The sequence below is a fragment of the Oryctolagus cuniculus genome, chromosome 4 (assembly GCF_964237555.1).
Source record: "Oryctolagus cuniculus chromosome 4, mOryCun1.1, whole genome shotgun sequence".
Classification (NCBI taxonomy): domain Eukaryota; kingdom Metazoa; phylum Chordata; class Mammalia; order Lagomorpha; family Leporidae; genus Oryctolagus; species Oryctolagus cuniculus.
In genome coordinates this window covers 1,493,982-1,518,892 of record NC_091435.1, presented here as the reverse complement: position 1 = coordinate 1,518,892, position 24,911 = coordinate 1,493,982, and the positions used below count along the sequence as shown (strand labels likewise).

General features: G+C 57.8%; 1 protein-coding gene across 15 annotated transcripts in view; it reads left to right on the top strand.

Annotated features, from left to right (window-relative positions):
• ADARB1 (adenosine deaminase RNA specific B1) overlaps positions 1-24,911 on the top strand; it is a 115,947-nt gene that overhangs the window by 44,244 nt on the left and 46,792 nt on the right. For 13 of the 15 annotated variants that reach the window (XR_011387666.1, XR_011387665.1, XR_011387664.1 and 10 more), the window contains exon 2: positions 11,886-12,010. The exons of the other annotated variants lie outside the window; for them this stretch is intronic. The gene's annotated coding sequence lies outside the window, so the exon portion shown is untranslated. The remainder of the gene's footprint in view (positions 1-11,885; positions 12,011-24,911) is intronic. 15 annotated transcript variants of the gene reach the window in all.

Below are 24,911 nucleotides of genomic sequence, written 5' to 3'. Positions count from 1 at the left end.
TGTAGTGAAGTTTGTGGGTTAGGTGCCCAAGACAGGACTGGGTTTGGGTCATCCCACAGCTCCCAGGAGCCACGTGGGTCAGCCTGAAGGTCAGCGGCTTGCTCTCCTCTGGGGTTGGGTTCCTTTCAGCATCTGGTGAAAGCCATGACCATGACACGCTGGCAGGTGCACCTGGTGTGTGGACGTAGTGTCTGCGTCTGGTGCTGCAGTTGGCAGGGGCTTCCTGAAGCCAGTGAGGGCGCTGGACTGAGCGCCAGTGCCCTGTGGAGCTCTGAGAGACCACGGAGGCCAGGTGTCTGCCTCGTGCCCTCTCCAGGGCCCATTCCTGGTGACTGCGGGGCCCTCCGAGGGCTCTGCGCCCAGCCCTCCCCCTGCTCTCTGAGCAAGGCCAGGAGCAGCAGGAAGGGGAGAGGCTCGTGTGTGCCCAGCTTGTTCACACTATTGGCAGAGCACTTACTCTCATTTATCTGCTGCTGTATTTCTTTCCCCTGTTTCCCTCTGTTATTTTCCACAGAGGGTATTTTTTGAGAAAATTGTCAGGTTTATTGTACTAATGGAAATTTATGAAAACACTAATTTGATTTATTGGAGAACGCATGCTGAACTCGGGTAGAAATGCCACTTTGTGTGGCGCGTTGACTCATGCATACGAGGCCAGCTGCCTTCTGGCTCTTGCTGTGTGTGTGTTCAGCTTGGTTGTGACGTGCTTCCTTTACATATACTGGATTTAAGCTTGCTCAGTTTTGGTTGTTATTTTTGTGACTGTTCGAAAGAGAAGTTGGCCGCTAATTTTTTATTTCGGAACATCCTCGCCAGATTTTCACTATCAAGGTTATACTGGTCCCATAAGAAGAGCTGGGAAATTCCTTCTTTGGTGTTCCCCGAGAGGTGTGCGCGCTGGGGTCCGTGTCCCATGCACCCTTCCTCTTCGTTCCCCCGGGCACAGCTTCCCTCTCCCAGGGCTGCCACCCCTCCCTCAGCTGCCATGTCTTCCGTGGCGGCCCTGGCCGGGGAACTCCCAGGTGGGGTGGGTCTGAGGCAGTGTGGGCCCCAGTGGGGGTCGTGCTGGGCCCAGTTTCCGTCTCTGCCTTGCCCTCTGCCGCCTCGCTCCTGCTGCGTGCTCGCCTCCTCTCTCTGACCAGTCTCAGCACAGGGCTGGGGGGATCTGTTTCTGGGGACCCTCCCAGCCCCTGTTTTCTGTCTCTGCATTGTTGCGCTTCCCAGATTTCTCCTAGCCGTGTGCACGTACAACCTATCCGTTGGGGTTTTCGTGTTAGTCATTATGTTTATTTCTGGAAGGTCTCTCTGTTGTTTTGAAGTCCACTGGCTGTCAGTGTTCGTCCTGTCTCCAGCCTGTCTCTCCTTGAACAGCCACTGCCTGTGTGTTGTGTGTGGCAGTTCAGCCCTCACCAGGCCACCTCTGTGTCATCTGTGCTGGTTCCTCCTCACGTCCTTGTTTCCCTGTGGGATGATTCTCTTGTTTTTTGTTTTTTAATTTTCTTCCTTTTTGTTCATTTTATTTGAAAGACAGAGGAACTTCTATGTGCTCACTTCCCAAATGCCTGCAAAAGCCAGAGGTGGACCAGGCTGAAGCCAGGAGCCTGGAGCTTGAACCAGGTCTCCTTTATGGGTGGCAGGAACCAGCACCTTCATCTGCCGCCTCCCAGGAGTGAATCTGCAGGAAGCTGGAAGTGGAAGCAGAGCGGCACTTAAACCCGGGTGCCCTGGGAGATGGGTATGCTAGAGGCGTCCCCACCGCTGCACCATGTGCCCAGCCCTGGAGGGCCCTTTATGGCCTTCAGCTGTCTTGCTCTGGATTGTGCTTTCTGGAGAGGTTGCTTCTGCTTCTGCCAAGCGTGTGTGCACCACCAGCCGGGCAGACCTGATGCTGGGGTGCCGCTGGACACTGCAGAGCCCCGGTGCAATGGGAGCTGGGCTTCGGTCTGTGGGATGTGGCCCTCATAGCCCCTCCCTGTACGTTTCCCCTGCTTTGCCCATCATCAGGGTTGCTTTCCTTGGAGACCCTGGGCCTGATGCTGGGAGAGGTTCACGTTTGGTTGACCTCTTGTGGTCCTCAGCTGGTCCTGGCTTCTGTCCTTTGTGCCTACTCAACCTTGAGTTTCTACAGATGCCCGTGGGGTGGACACAGCCGGCCCCTTCATGTGGTGGGCAAGGCAGTCTTGATTCGCTCAATCCCCACAGTTGCCCTGGAGGAAGAGAGAAAGGAGGAGTATGCGCAGGGACTCGAGCGCCGGCCCAGGCCCTGGACGCCAGGCCCCCTCCCAGCTCTGCTCGGATGCTTCACGGGGCCTGGGCCGCTGCCTGGTGGGTCATGGGGTACGCGGCCGGCACTGTGCTTCCTTCAGGAAGCTGGCAAAGACAAGCAGGGCGTTTCCTGGTTAAAATTTCACACTGCATCTCCCTTATTAGGAGAACAAGGAAACGCATTTGAGACACTTCCATCAAAAATGGTGACAGCTGTTTCCTGTGTGACCCCTTTCTGCACTGGGGTCAGTGCCTGATGGATGGTGGGGTAGGCTGGGAGTCATGCCAGTCACTGTGGCGGCCCCACCCCAGCCGCGACCACCACGTCACTCGTCCTGCGTGAGTTCATCTTCTGGGACCACAGTCCAGTAGGTGATCTGTAGGTAACAAAAATATGATGTGGTGTGTGATTGGATGATATTTTCACTTCAAAGTTTTATATTAATTCTTAACTTTTGATAGATAACCTTACGGAACGTTTTAAAGTTGTAATGTTACTGATGGGAGTGTAGAGATTACATTGGCTATGTTGAGGGAATGTGGGTCTGATCGCAGCTGGTGGGTCGCAGGCTCTGGTGACAGGTGTCCAGGATGGAAGAAGTCGGTGGCTGTTTTGTTTAGCTGCCTAGTTCGAGTAAGTTCAGGAACCATCGGTCCTTGCTGTCCCTCTTCATCACCCTCTGTCCCCGCTTGGTTTCTGGTGCCGTCCTGGCCTCCGCTGGGTTTTCAGCGACTCTCCCTTACTACACCCAGCAGAAGCACGTGATGTCAACTAAATATTGGATGCTCTCATTTTGTCCCTTTAAGTTACAGAAAAGTCCCTTAAATTTGTGTTTAACTTGTGTTCTTTAATTCTTGCTTTCACTCTCCTTGTACTACTTGGCTTTTGTGTCCTACTCCGTGTAGAAGCGTTTTGTTTTCTGTGTTTGTTCCTTTTACGGCCTGCTCTGGGTTGGGTTTAGGAGAGAGCGAGCCAAGAACCTCGTTCCTCACCTGTGTCCCCTGGGTGTGCCAGTCTGGCTTGAGAGAGGGGGCTTCTTGAAGTTTATGAAGATAGAATTAAAAGGTACATTTTTGTAAACATTTTAAAATCTGTGCACGTGAGGGATTTTCATAACGTTTATGAAAAACTTACGGATTTCAGAAAACTTTTCATCAAAATGAGCTTTTAACCTTTCATTCCATTTCTCTACGAACATGCTGAGGTCCCCTTGCAGCTCTGCGTCTGATTGTGCAGGTCTGTCTGATTCGGTGTGTGTGTGTCTCTGAGTGTGTGTGTCTGTGTGTCTGAGTCTGATTCTGGTGTCTCTCTGTGTCGGAATCTGTGTGTCTGTCTGATTTCGGGTGTCTGTCTCTACAGAGAGGTATGAGTGCTGTGGGGCTGGACTGTGAAGCCTGCGATAGTGGGTGCTGCTGTTCAGCGTGGGTCTGAACACCTGGGAGCAGGAGTTGGCGGTGGGACTGCCGTCGGGAGTGGGGGTGAGCCAGGCTCTCCCAGCCTGATCCCCGCTCCTCCTGCTGGAGTTCTGCTCAGTTTTCTGTGGTCTGGGTGATAGCCCCCCACACCCGGAGGGCCACGTGGCACTGAGCTGCACCGGAGCCCTGGTGTCGGCCAGTGCGGGCCGGGAGCCTCCCTGCGGCTCCAGCACAAGGTGGGCGTCTGTGCTGCTCTTTGCCCTGGCCATCTGCCCGGGTCAGGGTCCTGGTGGACTCTTCTTTTGGCCTTGTTTGCCGGCTGTGACTGGATGACAGTGGCCTAACTTTTCAGGCCAGAAAAGTCACCTCCTAAAAGCAGTAAAAAATTGAGCGAAAATAATTCAACTGATCATTGTCTTGGTGTAAGTAGCTGAGGCTGACTGACACCTGCTGGCTTCCATGCCCACGACCCAGGCAGGCCGGCCGTGCTGTGGGTGAGGGCAGCAGAGGACGCCTGCCCTCCACGCCTCCCGGCGCCTGGAGGTCTGAAGCCGCACGTCGCACAGCTCGTACAAAAATGGAATTAAAAGGTAAGTTTATTTTGCTGTAAATGTTTTTATGAGGTCTATGCATAGTGTCTTCACAGTGGGCCTTTTTTAGGAAATTTTTGAAGACCCTCTTTTGTGCATGGATTTAAAAAAAATTTTTTGCAGCAAAATTAACTTACCTTTACTTCTGTTTTTCCAAGCATTTTTGAAGTACAACGCATGTCTGGAAGGGAATGGGAACAGAGAGGGGAGAAGGTGAGACGTGCGCACACTTCCACGTGGGTGGGGATCCTGGCCCTCGCCGCTGGTGCCCCGTTGTGCTCCGGGCCAAGGGGCTCTTCTTGTCGGATGGGTGGTGCGGGTCCTGGGGGCTGGCACTCAGGCCCCTGTGTCTCTGCCTCTCCCCCCTCTTGCTGCAAACGCAGAACCTGCCGTGGTGCTGAGTACGCGTTCCTCTGGAAGTGAGGGTGAGCTGCGCGCTGTGGCCAGGGAGGGAAAGCCCATCCTGTTTCACAGCTGCTGTGATGGTGCAGAAAGCTGTAGTTTGCCCTGCAGCATCAGGCCGCCGCAAGCTTGAAAGAAACATTTCTGTCAGGTCATAAAATGTTTCCAATAATGTTCACTAATCCACTTCAGAAAACTGATATGAGAGGGTTTTCAGTATTAGCCAGAGCAGTCTTTAAAAACGTCCTGTGGAGGCATAATTGACCAAACCACGCGTTCTCAGGTGGACCGCGGCGCTGGTGGAATCCGCTGTGAGAGTCTGGCCACAGCAGGGGTGGAAGGTGCATTACTGCCCCTGCCCTCCTGCCCAGCTGGGGTCTCACTGTCAGTCCTCTTCCAAGTTCTGTGTCAGTGGGGTCAAGCGTGTGGGCGGTTCTGGAGGAGGTCTGGGGTCTTTGACTCAGCACAGTGACCTGGCCAGGGAATGGCGTCTGACTCAGTGTGGTGGCTCTGAGACTCCACCACGCTCTGTCTGGTCGCAGAGCTAATCCGTGGCAGTGTCTCTGACCAGCAGCAAAAATGTCAGTTTTGTTTGCTGCAACATTTAATTCAGCAAGCAGAACAGTTCATTGAGACCAGATGTAGGGGAGAAAAGACAAGCAAACCCATGCTCAATGAGATGTACGTGGCCACGCCAAGGCTGTGCAGGAAGTGTTCCCACAGGTGTGTCCCTACGTCCTGGTGCATGAGGTCCCCCGCCCGCACTGCGGCCCAGCGAGTGACTCTCACAGCACAGCACGTGCAGCACACAATTCTGCCGTGAGTCCAGATGGCACCGCTGGTGCCCCGCCTTCTCTTCCTCCGTGAGAGTGGCACCTGAAGGCCGGCCCCACCACCTCCCCTGTCGCCGAGCGCTGGTCACGTGACACAGTGTCCGTGTGGTTTGGTATTCATTATGTCCCCCTGGGAGGAACCTGTGTCTGTTTCATTCCTGGGAGCTTCTCTGCCAGCCCAGGGGAGCGTCTGCCCTTGTTGGGGTCAGCCAACGACAGCCCGTGCTGGAGGCCTGTGGTGCCCGAGAGCTGGAGCTTGGACTTCTTTTTTTTTTTTTTTTTTGACAGGCAGAGTGGACAGTGAGAGAGAGAGACAGAGAGAAAGGTCTTCCTTTGCCGTTGGTTCACCCTCCAATGGCTGCCGCGGCCGGCGCGCTGCGGCCGGCGCACCGCGCTGATCCGATGGCAGGAGCCAGGAGCCAGGTGCTTTTCCTGGTCTCCCATGGGGTGCAGGGCCCAAGCACCTGGGCCATCCTCCACTGCACTCCAGGCCACAGCAGAGAGCTGGCCTGGAAGAGGGGCAACCGGGACAGAATCCGGCGCCCCGACCGGGACTAGAACCCGGTGTGCCGGCGCCGCTAGGCGGAGGATTAGCCTAGTGAGCCGCGGCGCCGGCGAGCTTGGACTTCTAAAGTGCTCTTGCCAGGGCGGGCATGTGGAGCGCTGGCTGGCCGCTGCTTGGGGCACCCACATCCCGCACAGAGCGTGTGGGCTCGAGTCCTGGGTTTGCTTCTGATTCCAGCTCCCCCGCTAATGTGCCTGGGAAGCAGCAGCTGATGGCTCAAGTGCTTGGGTGCCTGCCACCCGTGTGGGTGACCTGGATGGAGCTCCTGGCTCCTGGGCAGCCTGGCTAGCCTTGCCTGTTGTGGGCGTTGGGGCTTGAGCCAGTGGGTGGACGCTCTCTCTGTCTCTCTGCCTTTCAGATAAGCAGAAATGAATTCCTCTCTTCTGTGGCCCTTTCCATGCTGCCTCCTGAAAATCCCTCCTGCCCTGTTGACGGGGCTGGAACCCTAGAGCCGCCCCTGGCTTCGTGTTCTCTCCTCTGACGGGGCGTGGTCTCGGAGCCCTCTGGTTTCCTGTCCCCTCTGCCACCCTGCTGCCTTCCCAGCCTCTGCCTCCCACCCTTGCAGCCCCCGCTGTCGAAAGCAGTTCTTTGGAGTCCCCACTGGCGCCTGCTGCTCTCGCTGGCCCGATGGCCTCCTCACACACAGATCTCACCTGGCGTTTCTGCCACTCTGGGTCCCTTCCTGGCCACCAGGGTGCAGTGGCCCCGACCCCAGCTGCATCCCTGCTCAGCGCCCATCAGCTCCTGGTCCCGCTTGGGGAATGCTGGTTCCCAGCCCCTGCAGAGCTGCCTTGTGGTCCTGGGCCCCCGGCAGTGATGGTCCTGGTCACCGTGGGCGTCCAGGCCCTTGTGCTTCCTAGAGGCAGGACTGTTGCAGTGCAGCGACTCTGGCCAGGGCGCGTGTTGGTGGAGCTGCCCACTCACCGGACGGAGCTGATCTCATGCCCCTACAAGGTAGGCCGTGAGCGTGCCCAGTGCTTGGCAGAGCAAAGCTCTCATTCCCACAGTCTAATTAAATCATAACAATAAATATCACTTTAAAAGGAAACACAATTGCTTCATTTCATCAATACGATTATTACTGGCAGAGCAAATCCATCCAGTGCAGCCTGTTCTGTGCTTCTGGGAGCAGGCATGTTCGGTCTGAAGTGGTCCCTGGCTCGCAGCGCTGCTTGGCACTCGGGTACAAACCCCCTGCGGGAGCTCCCCTCACCTGCACCTGGCTAGTGTCGGGTCACTGTCTTCAGAAGAGAATTTCCCGAGAAGGTTCTGGAAGGCCAGTGGTGCCAGGTCATAGCAGAGCTGTTGGTCTTGGGCAGGCCAGCGGGCAGAGGCCAGGGTAGCATGGAGCTGTTGTCCACTGTGCTGTCCATTCTTCCCTTTTAACCCTGCCAGTCAGTCCTACGTGTCTGCTCCAGGCAAACAGAAGAGGCGGGCGGGGGGGCAGGGGTGTAGCTCTTGGCCTGGCTCGCTGCCTGCCTATTGGGATCTTAGGCCGAGCTGCTATGGGTTCTGTTCTCCCTCCTCTGCACCTGCCTTGTCCTTTGCAGAGAACATGAAGCCTATGGCCACCTCACCAACTGTCACAGGCTTGTGCATGGTGGTCACCATTGGTGGGGTACAGTGGCCAGGGGCCGTTCCCTCGCCATGGTGATGCCCTGGGGAGCCGTTGTCCTTGTGGGCTGTGTACATGTGTGCACCGCCCTGCTGCTTGCCTGTTTCACGAGGAAGAGGCCGTGTGCATGTGTTGTGTGTGCACCTGACCGTGGAACTTGCCTACGTCAGGGCTCCTGGAGAGCAGCCTCCTCCCCATGGTCACAGCCCAGTCCCAGCTCTCGTCTGCCTGCACTGTGTTGGCACGCACGCCCAGGCAGTGTGGTTCCCGTGCGCTTGGTCGAACTTTGTGTCAGCGGAGCCACCCGTGGGTTCCTCCGTGTCTCTCTTGGGTTTCGTGAGTTGCTGGTCACCCCCGCGTGTGATTGCCCTGAGCTGGCTTGTGTTTTGCATCTGTGTGTGTGAGGCTGGCCTGCCTTTCCCTCCTCGCCGCCCTGACACCCGGCATCGTCCTGGCTGTCACAGGAGCTTGGGGGGGGGGGCACCGGGGGTGCAGTGCTCTCTGAGGATGACTTCTGCTTCCTCACACCAGTTCTTTGATGTCAACAGCACTGGAGCCTAGTGGGTCAGGGGCAGGTACTCTGGTGACCGGGACCTCAGCCGGACCTCCGCACGCCGAGTCTGCAGCCGTGGTTCTGACTGTTCTGGATTCCCGCATCTTCCCAGTGGTCTGTCCACGAAGGTTCTTCAGGGGCATGGCTGGGCACCCTTGTGTCTACAGTCTCCTCACAGTGTGCAGCTGCCTTCCCCAGAGGGCGCAGGCCAAGAGATAGGCAGTGGGAGGAAGCTGGCTGTGCCGTGGGTGCTGTATCAGTGCAGCCAGCACGGTCCCCGCCCACAGGGCTCAAGGGTGACAGCTGCCTGCTTCGCGCACAGCAAGAATCAAGGCCCTGTGGCCACTGGTTCTCCCTGCCAGTTCTCTCCCAGCTCCGGGCGGGTGTTCCCTCTCACCACCAAGCCCCAGGCCCAGTGCTTGTTGTGTGCCTGCTCTTTGGTGTAATTCATACAGGTTTCACTTCTTGCTGTGCCTTCCTGCTCTGTTTTGGGGCCTATTTTGTCCTGTCCTGGGCTTGCTCGGGCAACTGTGCGTCCATGTTCTCACCCGAGCTGTAGCTGTCGGCCTCCCTCTGGCTGCTTTACCTGCATCCCGCACAATTTGATCTTTAATCTTCTTTGGCATTAGGTTCCAAATGCTTTCTGTTTTCTACCATGATTTTTTTCTATGAATTATTCAAATATTTAAATTTGAGAGCTAAGGAGACAGGGACACACACACACACACACACACACAGAGCTCCCGTCTGTTGGTTTGCTTCCCAGATTTCTGTGATGGCCTAGGATGGGCCAGGGCTGAAGCCGGGAGCCGGTTGCCCACATGGGTGGTGAAAACCCAATTACTTAGGCTACCATGGCTGCCTGCCAGGGTTTGTATCAGCTGGAAGCTGGAGTCAGGAGCCAGAGGCAGAGTGGTGTCCAGGGACTCTGATGTGGTGCAGGGGACCTTGGCCAGCGTCTTAGCTGCTAGGCCGAGTGCCTGCCCGGGGGGATCCTTTGAAAGTATGTTGGTTGGGGGCCGGCACCATGGCTTACTTGGTTAATCCTCTGCCTGCGGTACTGGCATCCCGTATGGGCGCCAGGTTCTAGTCCCCGGTTGCTCCTTTTCCAGTCCAGCTCTCTGCTGTGGCCCAGGAAGGCAGTGGAGGATGGCCCAGGTGCTTGGGTGCCTGCACTTGCGTCGGAGACCAGGAAGAAGTACTTGACTCCTGGCTTCGGATCAGCATAGCTCCGAACGTGCTGGCCATTTGGAGACTGAACCAACGGAGGGAATACCTTTCTCTCTGTCTCTCTCTCTCAGTCTAACTCTATCTGTCAGATAAATACATAAATTTAAAAAAAATGTGTGTTGCTTGACCATTTTCTTCTGGGGTTACCACTTCCTGCGTCCATTGTGTTGACCTGTGCTGCTCAGACCTCACCCCTCTGGATTCAGGTCTGTTCCGCCACCTGCTCTCTTTGTGTCCCCGGCAGCTTCCGCCCCGTGCTCCCCTGGCTTCCTCTGCGGTGGGTGTGAGCAGAGCACCACACCCTGGCTGGGCTGAGCCTCTCCACCGCATAGCTGCGGAGCTGGGCCTGCCCTGTCCCGCCGCAGCTCCCCTGGACAGCGCAGCGGCTGCAGCCCGCCCGGTCAGTGTGAACGCACTCAGTCAGAGCTCCTGATCCTTCCAGGTGGATTTGGAGCTCACAGAGCCCATGCTCGCACGGCACCTGCTCCCATCCAGAGCGGCAGGGCTCCAGGCTTCCTCCCAGGCCTGCAGACCTGGTGGCCTTTGAGGTCACTGGAACTGCAGCAGGGGCCAGGCCCTGGGCGCTGGTGGTGGTGGTGGCTGAGGGTCACCTCGTGGTGTGGCCTTTGCCAGGTGGACGTGGGTGGTCCCGGAGCTGCAATGCTGATGGGGTGAGGACAGTACTGACCTGACTTCCTGGGCCCTTCTGACAGGCGTGGTGATGAGGACAGCAGGCAGATCCCTTGGGAGCATTAGTCTGCTGTGGTGACAGTGGGGACTGTCAGGGGTGGACAGGATGACCGTGGCCAGTGCACACACACTGTGTTGGGGTCAGGTGGGCCAGCCCACTGCCATGCCTAAGGCCTGCCCAGCAGAGGCCGTTGCAGGCCCCAGGCCAGGTGTGTGGCAGGCGTGCTCAGTCCTCGGAGGGCCTGAAACAGTCACTGGTGTGGCAGGGAGCTCGCGGCGGCTCGGCCACGTCCATGATTACAGAATCACGTGGGTGGAGCCCCTTGGCCTCACAGCGGCCCTCCTGCTGGCTGCACTGGAGCCCTCTCCCTGAGGGGCTCACCACTGCACCTGCCCTCCCTCTGGGCATCCGTTTGCTTTTCAAAGAGAAACACCCACATCGTGTTCAGGGCTGTGCAAAGGTCATGGAAAATGGAATTAAAGATAAATTCATTTTGCTGAAGACATTTTTGGAAGCCTCTCTTTTGTGTGGATTTCTGGTTTGTTTTTTTTTTTGCCCCCAGATCAACGAATTATATGATTCTATTTTGATACCGGCATTTGAAGTCGTCCCTTTGTGGTTTGCCGAGGCGGCCTGGAAGTGGGGCTGTGGTTCCCAGTCCTGGCTGCCAGGGCCTGGGCGCTGCAGTGTCTCACCTGCAGGGTGGGGGCAAGGAGCACGTAGGGTCCGTGGCTGTGCTTGGGCTGGGTGTTGGGTTTTGTTCTGAGGAAGACAGGAGATCCTGCTGGGCTTGCTCCTTAGCGTGTCTCCCCCTGGTGTTGGTGGAGGGGATGTGCATGTGTACGTTGTGGGAGGGCAGAGTGTGGCGTGACTGCTCGCTGCACGTTCCCTGTGTGGAATGGCTTAAAGTCACTTAAGCTTGTGTTCAGGAAGAGGATTGCTTTTCAAAGATTTATTTGTTTACTTGAGAGGCAGAATTACAGAGAGGGAGAGACAGAGATCTTCATCTGCTGGTTCATGACTCAAATGGCTGCAGTTGCCAGGGCCGGGCTACATGAAGGCAGGAGCCTGGAACTCCATCCTGGTCTCCACGTGAGTGCAGGGTCATCCCAGGCACCTTTAAAAAGCTATTTTATTTATTTGAGAAGCAGAGTTATAGAGGGAGAGACAGAGAGAGAAGGCTACCATCTGCTGGTTCACTCCCCAAATGGTTCAACAGCTGGGGCTGGGCTGATCCGAAGCCGGGAGCCAGGAGCTTCCTCTGGATGTCCCACACGGGTGCAGGGGCCCAAGCACGTGGGCCATCTTCTACTGCTTTCCCAGGCCACAGCAGAGAGCTGGATCAGAAGTAGAGCAGCCAGGACTTGAACCTGCACTCATGTGGAATGCCGGCATCATAGGCAGTGACTTGACCTGCTGTGCCACAGTGCCAGTCCCAGGAAGAACTCTTTTTTTTTTTTATTTTAAAGAATTTGTTTTTCTACTTGCAGAGTGACATTATTATAAAATCCACAATTATTGCAATATCTGCATTGCTTCAAAGAACTCCTAAGAGTTTTGTTAAAACATATTTTTAAAAAATGGAACCAGTATAATGTATATTTTAGCTCTAAACATTGTGTCATTAAAGTCCACCTACATGACTAGCAGTTTAATTAAGGGTGTGTATTGTTAAAGAGCTCAAAACCTCTGATGGAGCACGGAGTAACAGGGTCTTTGTTACAGAGTGACGGCGTTGGAGTGGGCACCACCCAGCTTCGGTCCTGCTGGGACTTTGTCTCCGGCCGCTCGTGTTGAAGGAAGCATTGCCTGGGGACCAGAACCAAAATAAAAACTAAGCAAAGGGCCAGGTAAGTGACGACCTGTAGACCCTGCTGGGACTGGCGGCTCTGGCCCGCTCCTCTCGGGTGTGAGCCTCTGGCTGATGAGCACGGGCCCCGGGAGCTGGTAGTCCATCTCCAGCTTGCAGTGGCTTGGGCCGTCCACGGGCGCCCCCAGCCTGGCTGTGGTTCTGGGCACCAGGGATTGTGTCCATGCTTTGTGCCGGGCGCCAGGCCAGACCTGTTCAAAGCCTTTGCTGGCAATTATTATTTTGTTTGAGTGATTAAAAGAAAGTTCCTTCAGTACTCTGGGTTTGGTGACTGCGACGTGAGCCGACTTCCTCTTTTGAGAGGAAAATGCGTGTTTGTTAAATTTATTCATTTACTTATTCATCTATCAATTCATGTATTTGAAGGAGAGATATCCTGACTGCTTTACTCCCCAAATGTCCACAACTGGGCCTAGACCAGGGCAAAGCTGAGATCCAGGAACTTGGCCCTGGTTGCCCACGTGGGTGGCTGGGACCCAGGTACTTGGCGATTACCTGCTGCCTGCGGGTGTGCCCCCACAGGAGGCTGGGGTCAGGAGTGGAGCCGGGACCCCAGCCCAGACACTCCAATGAGGGATGCCTGTGTCCCAAGCAGCGTCTTAGGCGCAGTGACAGACACTCACCCAGAGACAAATGCTGGGGTCCCAGGAAGCGAGTGGGATGTGTGAGGGTTTCATGTGGCTTCTGTGGATTGACTGACTTGAGAGGGTTCACGCTGAAGTTTGTCTCGTGGGTTCAGACCAGGGGAGAGGAAGAAGGAAGTGGCCTCCAGCGGGCCGTGGCCAGGGGATGCCGGCGTGCTCCTGTGTTCTGTTGACGCGGGGCAGCACCTGGAGCCGTTGGGACCACAGAGGTCACCAGGGAGTGAGTGTGGATGGAGGCGGCGGCTGGGGTTTGCTGTGTTTGGGGACTGGGGATGTGGCCATATCTGACCGCTGGAGTACGAGCAGAGAATGGGCAGGCCAATGTCAGGGCTACTCTCTCCATGGCTGTCCTGTGGGGTGAGGGTTACTCTCCATGTTGTCCTGTGGGGTGAGGGTTACTCTCTCTGTGGCTGTGCTGTAGGGTCAGGGTTACTCTCTCCATGGCTGTGCCCTGTGGGGTCAGGGTTACTCTCTCCATGGCTGTGCCCTGTGTGGTGAGGGTTACTCTCTCTGTGGCTGCCCTGTGGGGTCAGGGCTACTCTCTCCATGGCTGTGCCCTGTGAGGTCAGGGTTACTCTCTCCATGGCTGTGCCCTGTGGGGTCAGGGCTACTCTCTCCATGGCTGCCCTGTGGGGTCAGGGTTACTCTCTCCATGGCTGTGCCCTGTGGGGTCAGGGTTACTCTGTGGCTGCCGTGTGGGGTCAGGGCTACTCTCCATAGCTGTGCCCTGTGGGGTGAGGGTTACTCTCTCCGTGGCTGCCCTGTGGGGTGGCATTTCATTTGCTCCCACAGCCTTTCTCTCAGTTCGATCAGTGACATGAAATCAGTTCCTCTGTAACCAGTTTCTTGGAAGACAGTGAGAATGCCAGCGTGGAGCGAGGCGGAGAGAGACGTGGGGTTTCGTATTGCTAAGTTAGGTGTAATTTATGGCTGCCTATTTTTAACATGCCGTGGAGCTAAAGCACTGCATTAATTATGCTGTGTAGTGAAAGGCAAGTATTTTTATACAATGTAAGCACGCACTGGAGGAATGAATTATTTATAATCCTTTGCACAAATAAATTGTTCTTAAAGGCATAGAGCAAGTCACAGGCCAGAAGGAGCTGGCTGGTGTGTGTGCCGAGAAAGCACTGGGAGCTATAAAACATCGCAGCAGCGTGGAGCAGGCCCCTCCTGTTAATAAGTGGCTGCCACCAGGACTTTGTGTTTCTGTGCTTCCCGAAGACGAGAACTAGTTCTGGCAGCAGAGTGTGAGGTGTTGCTCTCTCCTTTTCCGGCTGGTGTGGAATGAAACAGGAATAGATGTAGAGTAGTAACTACAACATGTCCCTTCCTGGAAGCCCTGCTTGTCACCTCCTCGGCGCCAGAGGGAGGCTCTCTCCAGGGGCCCTCTGGGCCCTGACCCCCGCTGGGGGGCTTGGTTTTCAGTTTCAGGCAGAATCCTGCTTATGCCACTGCCTCCCCCTCGTCTTAACACACGGGGGTCTTCTGAGGATAGATATTGGGGTCACCCTGAGCATGCGAGATGGGGAGGTCGGGGGCCGCCTGAGCACACGGGGGTCTTCTGAGGGGGGAGGTTGGGGCCACCCGAGCACACGGGGGTCTTCTGAGGGGGGAGGTCAGGGGTCGCTCGAGTACACAGGGGTCTTCTGAGGGGGGAGGTCAGGGGTCGCCTGAGCACACGGGGGTCTTCTGAGGCGAGGTCAGGGGTCGCCTGAGTACACGGGGGTCTTCTGAGGGGGGAGGTCAGGGGCTGCCTGAGCACACGGGGGTCTTCTGAGGGGGGAGGTCAGGGGTCGCCTGAGCACACGGGGGTCTTCTGAGGTGAGGTCAGGGGTCGCCTGAGTACACGGGGGTCTTCTGAGGGGGGAGGTCAGGGGTCGCCTGAGCACACGGGGGTCTTCTGAGGGGGGAGGTCGGGGGTCGCCTGAGCACACCAGGGGTCTTCTGAGGTGAGTAGGTCAGAGGTTGCCCGAGCACACAGGGGTCTTCTGAGAGGGGGAGGTCAGCGGTCGCCTGAGTACACGGGGGTCTTCTGAGGGGGTTGGTCGGGGTCACCTGAGCATGCCGGGGTCTTCTGAGGGGGCTGGTCGGGGTTGCCTGAGCGCACGGGGGTCTTCTGAGGGGGGAGGTCAGGGGTCGCCTGAGCACATGGGGGTCTTCTGAGGGGAGAGGTCGGGGGTCGCCTGAGCACACGGGGGTCTTCTGAAGCGAGGTCAGGGGTCATCTGAGTACACGGGGGTCTTCTGAGGGGGGAGGTCAGGGGCCTCCTGAGCACATGGGGGTCTTCTGAGGGGGGAGGTCGGGGTCACCTGAGCATGCAGGGGTCTTCTGAGAGGCTGGTGGGGTTGCCTGAGCGCACGGGGGTCTTCTGAGGTGGTGGGGGGAGTGCCACCCTGTTGAGTTCCCGCAGACGGTGCCTGCTCAGAGGTTGGGAGGGGCTGAGGAAGGTGGTCTCGTGCAGAAACTCGGACGCGGTTTGTGAGCATCCTCGCTGCCTCTGCCGCCAGTGTTCCTTCTGTAACAAGTGCTCATTCGTTCCCCTTTTTAATTCTAAAAGGAAGTTCATAGAACATGTCAGCTGACGTAATTAAGCTGTATGATTTTGAGAGCATTATCATGGCACATTGTAGCGTGAAGGGTGCACACACCCCCACTTGCATCACTGTGTATACAGCAGGCGCTGCTGCCTTCCCCACAACCACTGGCGTGCAGTGCAGCACCGAGTGCCCCGTAGGTCAGTGCTCAGCTACGCTGGCTGCTCTGCCCTGCATGTGCAATGAGAGTTAACGTTGCTTGAGCATTCGGTGTGTGATTAAGGCATGGACAGACACACGGTGCTTTTTTGTCTTTTAAGATTTATTTATTTATTTGAAAGTCAGGGTTACAGAGAGAGACAGATCATCCATCTGCTGGTTCATTCTGCAAATGGCCACAATGGCTGGGGCTGGTCCAGGCCTAAGCCAGGAGCCAGGAGCTTCTTCCAGGTCTCCCATGTGGGTTCAAAGGCCCGAGCACTTGGGCCATCTTCTGCTGCTTTCCCAGGTGCATCAGCAGAGAGCTGGACCGGAAGTGGACAACCAGGGCACTAACTGGCACCATGTGGGATACCAGCGTTACAGGCGGTGGCTTTCTCTGCTGCACCACAGTGGCGACCCCTACCCAGCTTCTGTGTGAACCAGTCAGGCCCGGCTTCAGCCATGCTGCGTGGCCTTCTGTTGCCAGGGTGGTCCTGCTGTCGCACAAGGTCCTAGAGTTGTGGCCGGGATGACCTGGCTGCCAGGAACAGTCCCAGTGTCCCACGTGCTGCGGGGACCAGCCACGTGAGTCGTGGCCAAGGCCGTCAGTCTGTGTTAGCAGGAAGCGGGATTTCAGCACGAGCTGAGACTCAAACCCAGGCGCTCCTGGGTGGGGTGTGGGCATGCCAGGCGGCTTCCTCACTGTGCCCCACGCCTGCCCGGGCACGGGGCAGTGGAGGCCCCCGCTGTCCTGTGCTGCCCTGGGTGGGGGAGCAGGGCGGGGGGGTCCTGGCAGGTGAGCTGCCAGGCACCTCAGCGGTGTGGCATTGCCCGTGTGGAGGTTGGCAGGTGACCAGTCCCGGCACCGCGATGGCCTTTTGGGTCGCGTGAGCATTGCTGCTGTGCTGCATTCTGGATCCTTACACGTTGGCCCGAAACCTTGATGTGTTCTCCCCTTTTTGACTAGAGGAGCCCCTGAGCGCAGCTATGGCAGAAGGTCACGGGAGCAAAATACGGCCTGGCCGAGAGCGAGGCTCAGCGCCGGGAAGGGTCTGTGGGGCCAGAGCCGAGCCTGCAGGCTGTTTGCCCGAGCCCTGTCGTGTCCGTCTGGAGATGAAGCGTGTCCCCACCAGGGTTTGCCCACGCGCCAAGCAGAGGATGAATTTCTGTATCTTGAGGCCCATGGAACGTGACTTTGCTGACGGCTGGTCGGGCAGAGAGCCGGAGCAGACCCTCCTCCTGGCCAGTGTGGAGGCCCCTGCTTATGGGCAGCTGCACCTGCCAGGAGGTTGGTTCCACACATGGTGCTCCACTTCCTGTCCAAGTGAACAGACCGAGGGGCTGTTTGGTGCAGCGGGTTAAGTGGCTACTTGTGACAGCGGCAGTGCCATTTTGCTAGCCTGCTTCCAGTCCAGCTTCCTGCTGGTGCACGTGGGAGGGCAGCAGGCATGGCCCCTGCCACCCAGGCAGAGCCCTGGAGTTCCTGGCTTCAACCTGACTCAACCCTGACTGTTGTGTGCATCTGGGGAGTGAACCAGCAAGTCGGAAAATCAATCTGTCAGTCTGTCTGTCTCTCCCTCCCCTTTCTCCCTCTCTGTCACTCTCCCTTTCAGAGAAGTGCGTAAGTAAATACGTCTTTAAAAACGGAAAGTGGCCGGCGCCGCGGCTCACTAGGCTAATCCTCCGCCTAGCGGCGCCAGCACACCGGGTTCTAGTCCCGGTCGGGGTGCTGGATTCTGTCCCGGTTGCCCCTCTTCCAGGCCAGCTCTCTGCTGTGGCCAGGGAGTGCAGTGGAGGATGGCCCAGGTGCTTGGGCCCTGCACCCCATGGGAGACCAGGAAAAGCTCCTGGCTCCTGCCATCGGATCAGCGCGGTGCGCCGGCCGCCGCGGCGGCCATTGGAGGGTGAACCAACGGCAAAGGAAGACCTTTCTCTCTGTCTCTCTCTCTCACTGTCCACTCTGCCTGTCCAAAAAAAAAAAAAAAAAAAAAAAAAAAAACACGGAAAGCAGGGCCGATTCTCACTGACCTTACGTAGTAAGCCGCAGTGCGGGGCAAGCGAGGTCTTCGTGCCGGCGTTTGTTTCTGAGTCCGGAAGGTTCTGGACAGGCAGCTGTCACTCTGTTCGTTACGACTCTGAAAGCGGGGGCTGGAGACCGGGGGAGAAGGGCTCCTGCGTGTGCTCGCGAAGCAACACTGCGTTGCGGGCGGTGCCAGCCGCTCCAGGCGGTGGGCAGTGCTTCGGGTCAGGTGCAGACACTCTCTCCAGTCTTGGGGCTCCCGGCCCCGGGGACCCCCACCTCATTTCCTGCAGAGTCAGCACAGAGTGTCTGCTGTGGGGGAGCAGCCTGGCTGAGAACCTGGAGGAGGTGGCCCTTGATGAGGACCCAGCAGGGCTCCCAGCTGGTGAGGGGTGCGTCCTGTTCAGGGGATTGTTCTCTGTCTCACAGAACTAAAAACGTCTGAGGAAAGCTGGGATCAAATGTGAAAGGTTCTGAAATGTGCTTGAACCCCCAGTTTGCATGTGTGCTGGCATTAAGCTTCTGAGAGTGAAGAATGAGCCCCCCAGTGCGACCCCAGAGATAAAACTCAGTGGCCTGCACCTTGGCGGTCTGAGACATGGGTGGGCCACCCTCTGGTTCCCTCGTGTTCTGGGGGTGACGGAATCCTCAGGACCACTGTGCAGAGAGAAGGAAACCCCGACCGTGCGGCCCTGCCACTTGCGTCCCTGAGCAAGGACTGGGAGTGCATCAGCGCCCTCTTGTGGACAGATCGTTCCGTGTCTGCTGTGGAGGCCACCAGGGCTCCTGTGCAGAACAAAGTTCTGGAAGACTGTGACCCCCCACTGCCTTCTGACCCCCAGGGGGCCAGGCCCTAGGAGCTGTTGACCCCTGTGGCCACAAGCTGGCTTTCGTATTTTTTTTTTTGACAGGCAGGGTGGACAGTGAGAGAGAGAGAGACAGAGAGAAAGGTCCTCCCCCGCCGTTGGTTCACCCTCCAATGGCCGCTGCGGCGCTGGTGCATTGCGCTGATCCAAAGCCAGAGCCAGGTGCTTCTCCTGGTCTCCCATGCGGGTGCAGGGCCCAAGGACCTGGGCCATCCTCCACTGCACTCCCGGGCCACAGCAGAGAGCTGGCCTGGAAGAGGGGCAACTGGGACAGAATCTGGCGCCCCGACCGGGACCAGAACCCAGGGTGCTGGCGCCACAGGCGCAGGATTAGCCTATTGAGCCGTGGCACCGGCCTGGCTTTCGTATTACAGCTGGGGAGGGTCCATAGGCCTGGCCTTGGGCTGCGTGTGGTGAGGGTGGTGGTCTGACTAGAGTAGCCACAAGAGGGAGGGCCAGAAAGCCCCAGTCTGGGGTGCGAGGGTGACTGCAGTGTGACAGGCAGAGTCTGCACAGCCAGCCTGTATGTCCAGTGGATGGCTCTGGGGAAGCGGACAGGGCCTTGGGTGGGGGCACCTGGCTGGGGGAGGACCCCAGACCTGAGTGACGCCTTCAGAGTTCCATGCCCCAGAAGAATTCAGACTCCCACCCTGAGGTTTCATGGACTTTAATGTGGGTTGAAGGTCTTTTTATATCCAGGGACAAACACAGCAGGGGTTGGGGCTGTGGCCCGAGGCCCTGGGCTCATGCCGTGTCCCTCTTGCCTGTGCGAGCCAGCCAGCTGGTGGGCCTGGGCTGGGGGAAGCAGGACCAGGGCGCAGGCGCCGATGCTCGTGGAAGGTTCTGGCAAGCTGCCGCAGGCGGCCACAGCTTGTCCGGCGACCCTGGCTTGTGGCTGGGGCTTGGGGCTTCCTCCTCTGGATTCCTCTGCTTGGCCCCGCCCGCCGCCTGCCACACCTGCCGCGGGTGGCTGTGTCCGAGCTGTCGCTGTGGCGTGTGGTCTGTCCTGTGGTTCTGCCTCTTGCCTGGCACTCCCGTGGGCAGTGTGGATCACATGCAGAAGGCAGCTGCTACTACTGAGTTCCCAGTGCGTGGTGGTGGCTGACAACACTCGCACGTTCGCATGATCCGCAGGAAAGACTTGACAATAGGAAGGAATAACAAATACTTTCGTTTTAAAGATTTACTTATTTATTTGAAAGGCAGAGTGGCAGAGAGACAGATATCTTCATCCGCTGGTTCACTCCCCAAATACCATGGCAGCCAGGTTGGTCCAGGCTGAAGCCAGGAGCTTGGAGTGCCTCTGGGAGGTGGTGCTTCCAAGGGGTCGGGGCAGCCACAGTGGGCACTTTCCTGGCTGGGTCCCCTGTGGGCCCAGGAGTATGCGCTGGGACTGTCTGCTGCCCGACACACACGGCATCTGAGGGCAGGAGGTGAGGACCTGCCTGGGGCCCTGGCTGGTAGGAGGGGGCACCTTTAACCAAGTGACTAGTTCTGGACACTGTGCTGGTTACCCCATCTGTCACTGTGGCTGCTGTGGACAGCAGTGCAGGTTGTAGACTGCACAATTCTGCTCACAAAGACCAAGGCTTGAGGGGTGTCCCTGATGCCTGAGAAACAACCTTGGCCTTGCGCAGGCTACCCCTCACACACCACTGCAGTCTCCTGTCCCAGGGCATGGTGAGGTTCCTGTGAGCCAGGGTGGGCAGTGGTCAGCAGGGTGGCAGTCACCATGGGAACTCCCGAGAAGGCCTCCCCTACCAGCAGCCCTGTGCCTGCCCCCCCTGGCACATCCCCCTCCCCTCCCAGCAGCCCTGTGCCTGCCCCCCCGGCACATCCCCCTCCCCAGCCCTGCAGGTGCAGCCACCCATGTCCAGTGGCAACTTCTGGGGATCTGTGGAAATCTGCAAATGCAAATGTCTAAACCGAGACCTGTCCCACCCTCAGCAGCTCCTGCTCTGCTGGCCAGGGCCTGGCCCCTTGTCCTGGGTCCCAGCCACATGCTGGCTGCCCACAGAGGCTGGCTGTCTCGTGCCCAGGCTCTGTGGCCCTCCCCTGAGCCTCTGGGTGGCCTTGCTGCTCTCTTGCTGTCTCCTTGGCCCTTGCTAGTGGCTGGTGGCCTCCTAAACATAGGGCACAACTGAATCAAACTCCCAGTCCAAACCCACCGTAGAGTGGCCCAGGAGGCCCAGGGTGCTGTCTTCCATCTCACTGCTCTGCACCGCCATGGCTGCCTGGCTCTGTGCCCTTCCCTTGCAGCCCGTGGCCAGCTCCCTGCTGCCCGGCTGTGTCTCCCTGGCAGTCCCCCTGGAGCTGACAAGCAGGGCTGGCTCCCAGCGTCTGCCGGTTGGTGTCGGTGACTCGTGCTCTGGGCCCTCCCATGGCGCCTCGGCGCTGAGGCGCGTGTGGGCACGCTCACGGGGCGGCCTGGCATGGCCGGCAGCGCGCTCCGAGCTGGTCTGAGCCTGTGCTAAGCAAGGCTGCCTGAGGGATAGCCAGCTCGGTCAGAGTTTAGGACACGAGTAGAATGAAACCCCCTTTTTTCCCTTCTTAGAAGGGTAGAAATCCCATCTTAAGAGTTTTGTCCCCAATTAATATTGCAGGAATGTTAAGTTTGGAGTCTTCGTACTGAGAACACAGATGAAAGTAAAATTAGAACAGGGCTGTGTGTGGCTGTTCCTGACGCCTGGAGTTAGGTAGCCGTTAACTCGCAAGGACGCGCCCTGAGCTGGGGACGCGGGCACTTCTGCAGCTGGGAGAGCTCCAGAGCGCTTCCAAAATTCTTGGCGACCAGCACGGTCTCGCAGAAAACCGAGCCTGGCGCAGAGAGCCACGGCCTCGCCGCCACGTGTGTCTCGACGTCAGCACACGCATCGGGATTCTGCAGATGAAGGAAGACGTGGACAGGTGGTGGTGGACACAGCGGCAGGACAGTGCTGCCCTGCCCCTCCATGGTGGGAGGCACGGCACACAGGTGACCACACTTGGGGCACTTTGGCCTCGTCGTGGGCCGCAGTCGACATGACTTGGGCTTCCATGAAAGCAGAGGTCGCGGCACTGATGGTACCGCATGGTACACCGCATGCTGGGTGGCGTCATTCGGTGACGAAAGGCCAGGCGGTGCCTGTGTGGGATGGAGGCAGCCGTTCGGTCTTTTTGTGTGACTTTGGCTTGAACAACTTGGGGCTCGGGGCTTGGGACCCTGGCACATCCCTGTGTTTCATAGGCTCGACGATAAACAAAGTAGTCTTGGCATTGAGGGCTGCCAGGCCACATATGGCCACTGGAGGGCACCAGTCAGGAGGCAGAGTGGAGCAAGGGGAGGCAGGCCAGAGCCTTTCGTGGGTTCCACGGGCAAGTCTGGGAGGCATTGTGGGCGTGTCCAGTTTGATGGACTCCTGGGGGTGTCCAGGAGGTCTCTCATTGCCTGGCGACTGACTGACCTGAAGGTTCTGGCAGGGCTGAGGCCTGGCATGACAGGAACTGCTTGGTTTGCATGTGAAAGACACCCCCCCCCCCCCCCCCCCCCCCGCCCAGTGAGGAGCAGCAAGGATCAGAAAATGAGCAACAAAGCCCTCGCCCACAGGGGCGCGGGTGGTGCTGTGAGACTCCTGGTCTTTCACAATGCTGGCTACCACCCCACGTGAGTTTAAGTGGCCTGTGGAGGTGGTGGCCTCCTGTGGTTTCAGTTTGCAGAGTCCTGCAGTTACTGCCGAGCTGGGTCCGAGGCCCTGGGGGGCCACGGCCATGGCCCCCAGACCTCAGCCTGTGGTCCGCCGTCCCTGACCCCACCACTGGGGTTCCTGAATAGGGACACTTGTTTCCGAGCTGTTCTTTTGTAAGCTGTGTGGCTGGCGTGAATGTTTTCAGGGGTTACCATGGAGATGGGGAGGTGATTTCCTCATTTCCAGAAAGGGACAGTCACGGATTATTGGAAAGTTGCCAACACAGCCTGGCCCTGCTGGTCCTGGGCTCGCCCAAGACTGTGTCCCGCCAGAGCGAGCAGGGCACACAGAAGCCTCCCGCCTCCCTGGAGTGGCTGCTGCCCGCCCCTGTTGTCCCCGGGTGCAGTGGCAGTGGAGGTGCCCACACTGGTGAGAGCCCCCACACTGGGACAGGCAGTGTAGACTTAGCTCACCACCAAGTGTTCTGGCATCCACCTGACTTTTTTTTTTTTTAAGATTTTATTTATTTATTTGAAAGTCAGAGTTACACAGAGAGAGGAGAGGCAGAGAGAAAGGGAGGCAGAGAGCGAGAGCGAGAGAGAGAGAGAGAGAGAGGTCTTCCATCTGCTGGTTCACTCCCCAGTTGGCCGCAACGGCCGGAGCTGCGCAGATCCGAAGCCAGGAGCCAGGAGCTTCTTCTGGGTCTCCCACGTGGGTGCAGGGGCCCAAGGACTTGGGCCATCTTCTACTGCCCTCCCAGGCCACAGCAGAGAGCTGGATTGGAAGAGGAGCAGCCGGGACTAGAACCAGCACCCATATGGGATGCCGGTGCTTCAGGCCAGGACTGTAACCTGCTGCTCCACAGTGCCGGCCCCACTGACTTCTTCAGACACATCCTTTTCTCCAGAGGAATTAACCGTGAAGGCTCCAGAAGCCAGACAGCTTTTGTCTGCGTTTCCTGTCGTCGCCTGTGACTGGTCCTGCTGTAGTGCTCAGGACCGTGCTGGCCCCAGGTGCTTTCTCTTGGTCTGAGTCCTGGAGTTGCTGCTCCGAGCCCTGTGCTGTGGGGAGACCGCTGCCTGCGCCAGCAGCCATTGTGCCTGGCCTGTGCCGGCATTGCCTCTAGGGCTGGGACACTGGCAAAGGGTGGCTGCCTCTTCCCAGCCAGCCCAGTTCACGAGCTCTGGCACGTCCGAGCTCCTGTCCGTCCTCCACCCCGGGACCAGCGTGTGATCATCTCTCACGGCGGTCTTCCTCGCAGGTGCGGTGCGTGGTGAAGGAATCCCCGCATACAACAGTTCTCAGTGCAGCGCTCGACTCGGATGGTGAAATAGGTGCAGAGAGCTTTTCTGTTCCTCATGGAAATGCCGGAGGAGCACGCGTGTCTTCCTGTGCGCGGCCATCTGGTGGCCAGGGGACTGACCCAGCCAGGGTGACCTGTGCTATGCAAGTGAAAGCGTGCTGCCGCGCCCTGGAGAAGGGGACTGATGCTTCCTAAACACCTTCTTTGCCAAGCCGGGTCACCTTTTCCACCTTGGGCAGGGGTCCGGCAGGTGGTGTGAGGACACGGCCACCGTGAGAGGGGCTTCTGCAGCCCCAGGGTTGTGACTGGGCCACACAAATTGCTCAGTGCCTCCCGTGGTCCCTGGAGCATCGGTCCCATGTGCTCACTGTGACAGCCGGAGGCAACACTGGGGATGTCCAGGACGGGGCCTGTGTGGCGCCCGTGGCGCCCCTCCAGGTGCGTCTTTCTCCGTTCCTGCTCCTGGCCTCTGCGGTGCTGCCGCAGCTCCAGCTCCCATCTCGCAGGGGGGCCCAGGATCAGTTGTGCCTGGTGAGGCTTTGCAGTGTGGTGTGCAGGGCCTCGTGCACAGCCCTCCTGGACCGCTGAGCCCCCATCCCAAGCTTAGCTCAGGTGGCTCAGCCCTGGAATGAAGCCGAGGGGGTAGTCCCGGAAACGGACACCACGTCCGTCCTCCCTGCAGCGTCCTAGACATACTCCTCAGCCCAAGTTCATTGTCGCTGCAGCACTTGCTCCCCGCAGGCCGCGCCCCATCCCTCTCCTCCCCTCCCTGCCTGCTCTCCTGTCCACACCACTGCCAAGACACCAGGCCCTTCCCGTCCCAGCCTCTGTCCTCGTCTTCCTGCTCCTTCCCTGGCAAACACACCTTCAGGAGAGAAGCGGTGGCTGAAGCTGCGGCTTTGACACGACTGGAAGTCGGCAAAGTAGCAGATACCCGAGGGCACTGCTACGCGTGCCTGGGTATTCTGTGGAGAAGCCACTTGTGTTTGGAAGCCAAATAAAGACACAGTTAACCAGTGAGCATATTTGTCCCACAGCATCTGTGCTTTGTTCCCATTTCAGCAAAATCACCAATTACCTCTCGGGTAACACGTTTCCAGACCCTGCTTTTCTGTGGCCAGTGGCGACATGGAGCAGGGTGGCCCCGAGCGGAGTCTGTGTCCATTCAGAGCAGTGGAGAAGAGCGAGCCAGGGTGTCGCCCAGGTGAGGGCCATGTCCAGTCTCCCATCTGCCCCTTGGGAAGTCCATAGGATTGGAAAATACAAGAGGGAATTGAATTTAGACGGGTACAAGATTTGAATGTGCTTCTGTGGACATGTGAACAAAGCAAAAAGTCATGACAATTTTTCATGTTTTCAGGACATTGTTATTAATTTATTAAGAGTCATAAAATGGAAATAACATTGAAATGTCTAAGTCAAAATTATTTAAAGAAAGCTGAATTTTTAACTTAACACTTTGAAGAACTAGTGAAGTTATGTTAATAACTTTGTAAAAGCAGTAAAACCGCTGGCATCCATGTAGGGAAGGAGCGTGGCGCGGGAGGGTGGCGGCTGCCACGTGCACCTCTGGACACGGGAGCCCGAATCACTCATTAAGGAGCAGGGGGTCGTGCTCGCTGTGAGACGGCGCCTTGGCTCCGAG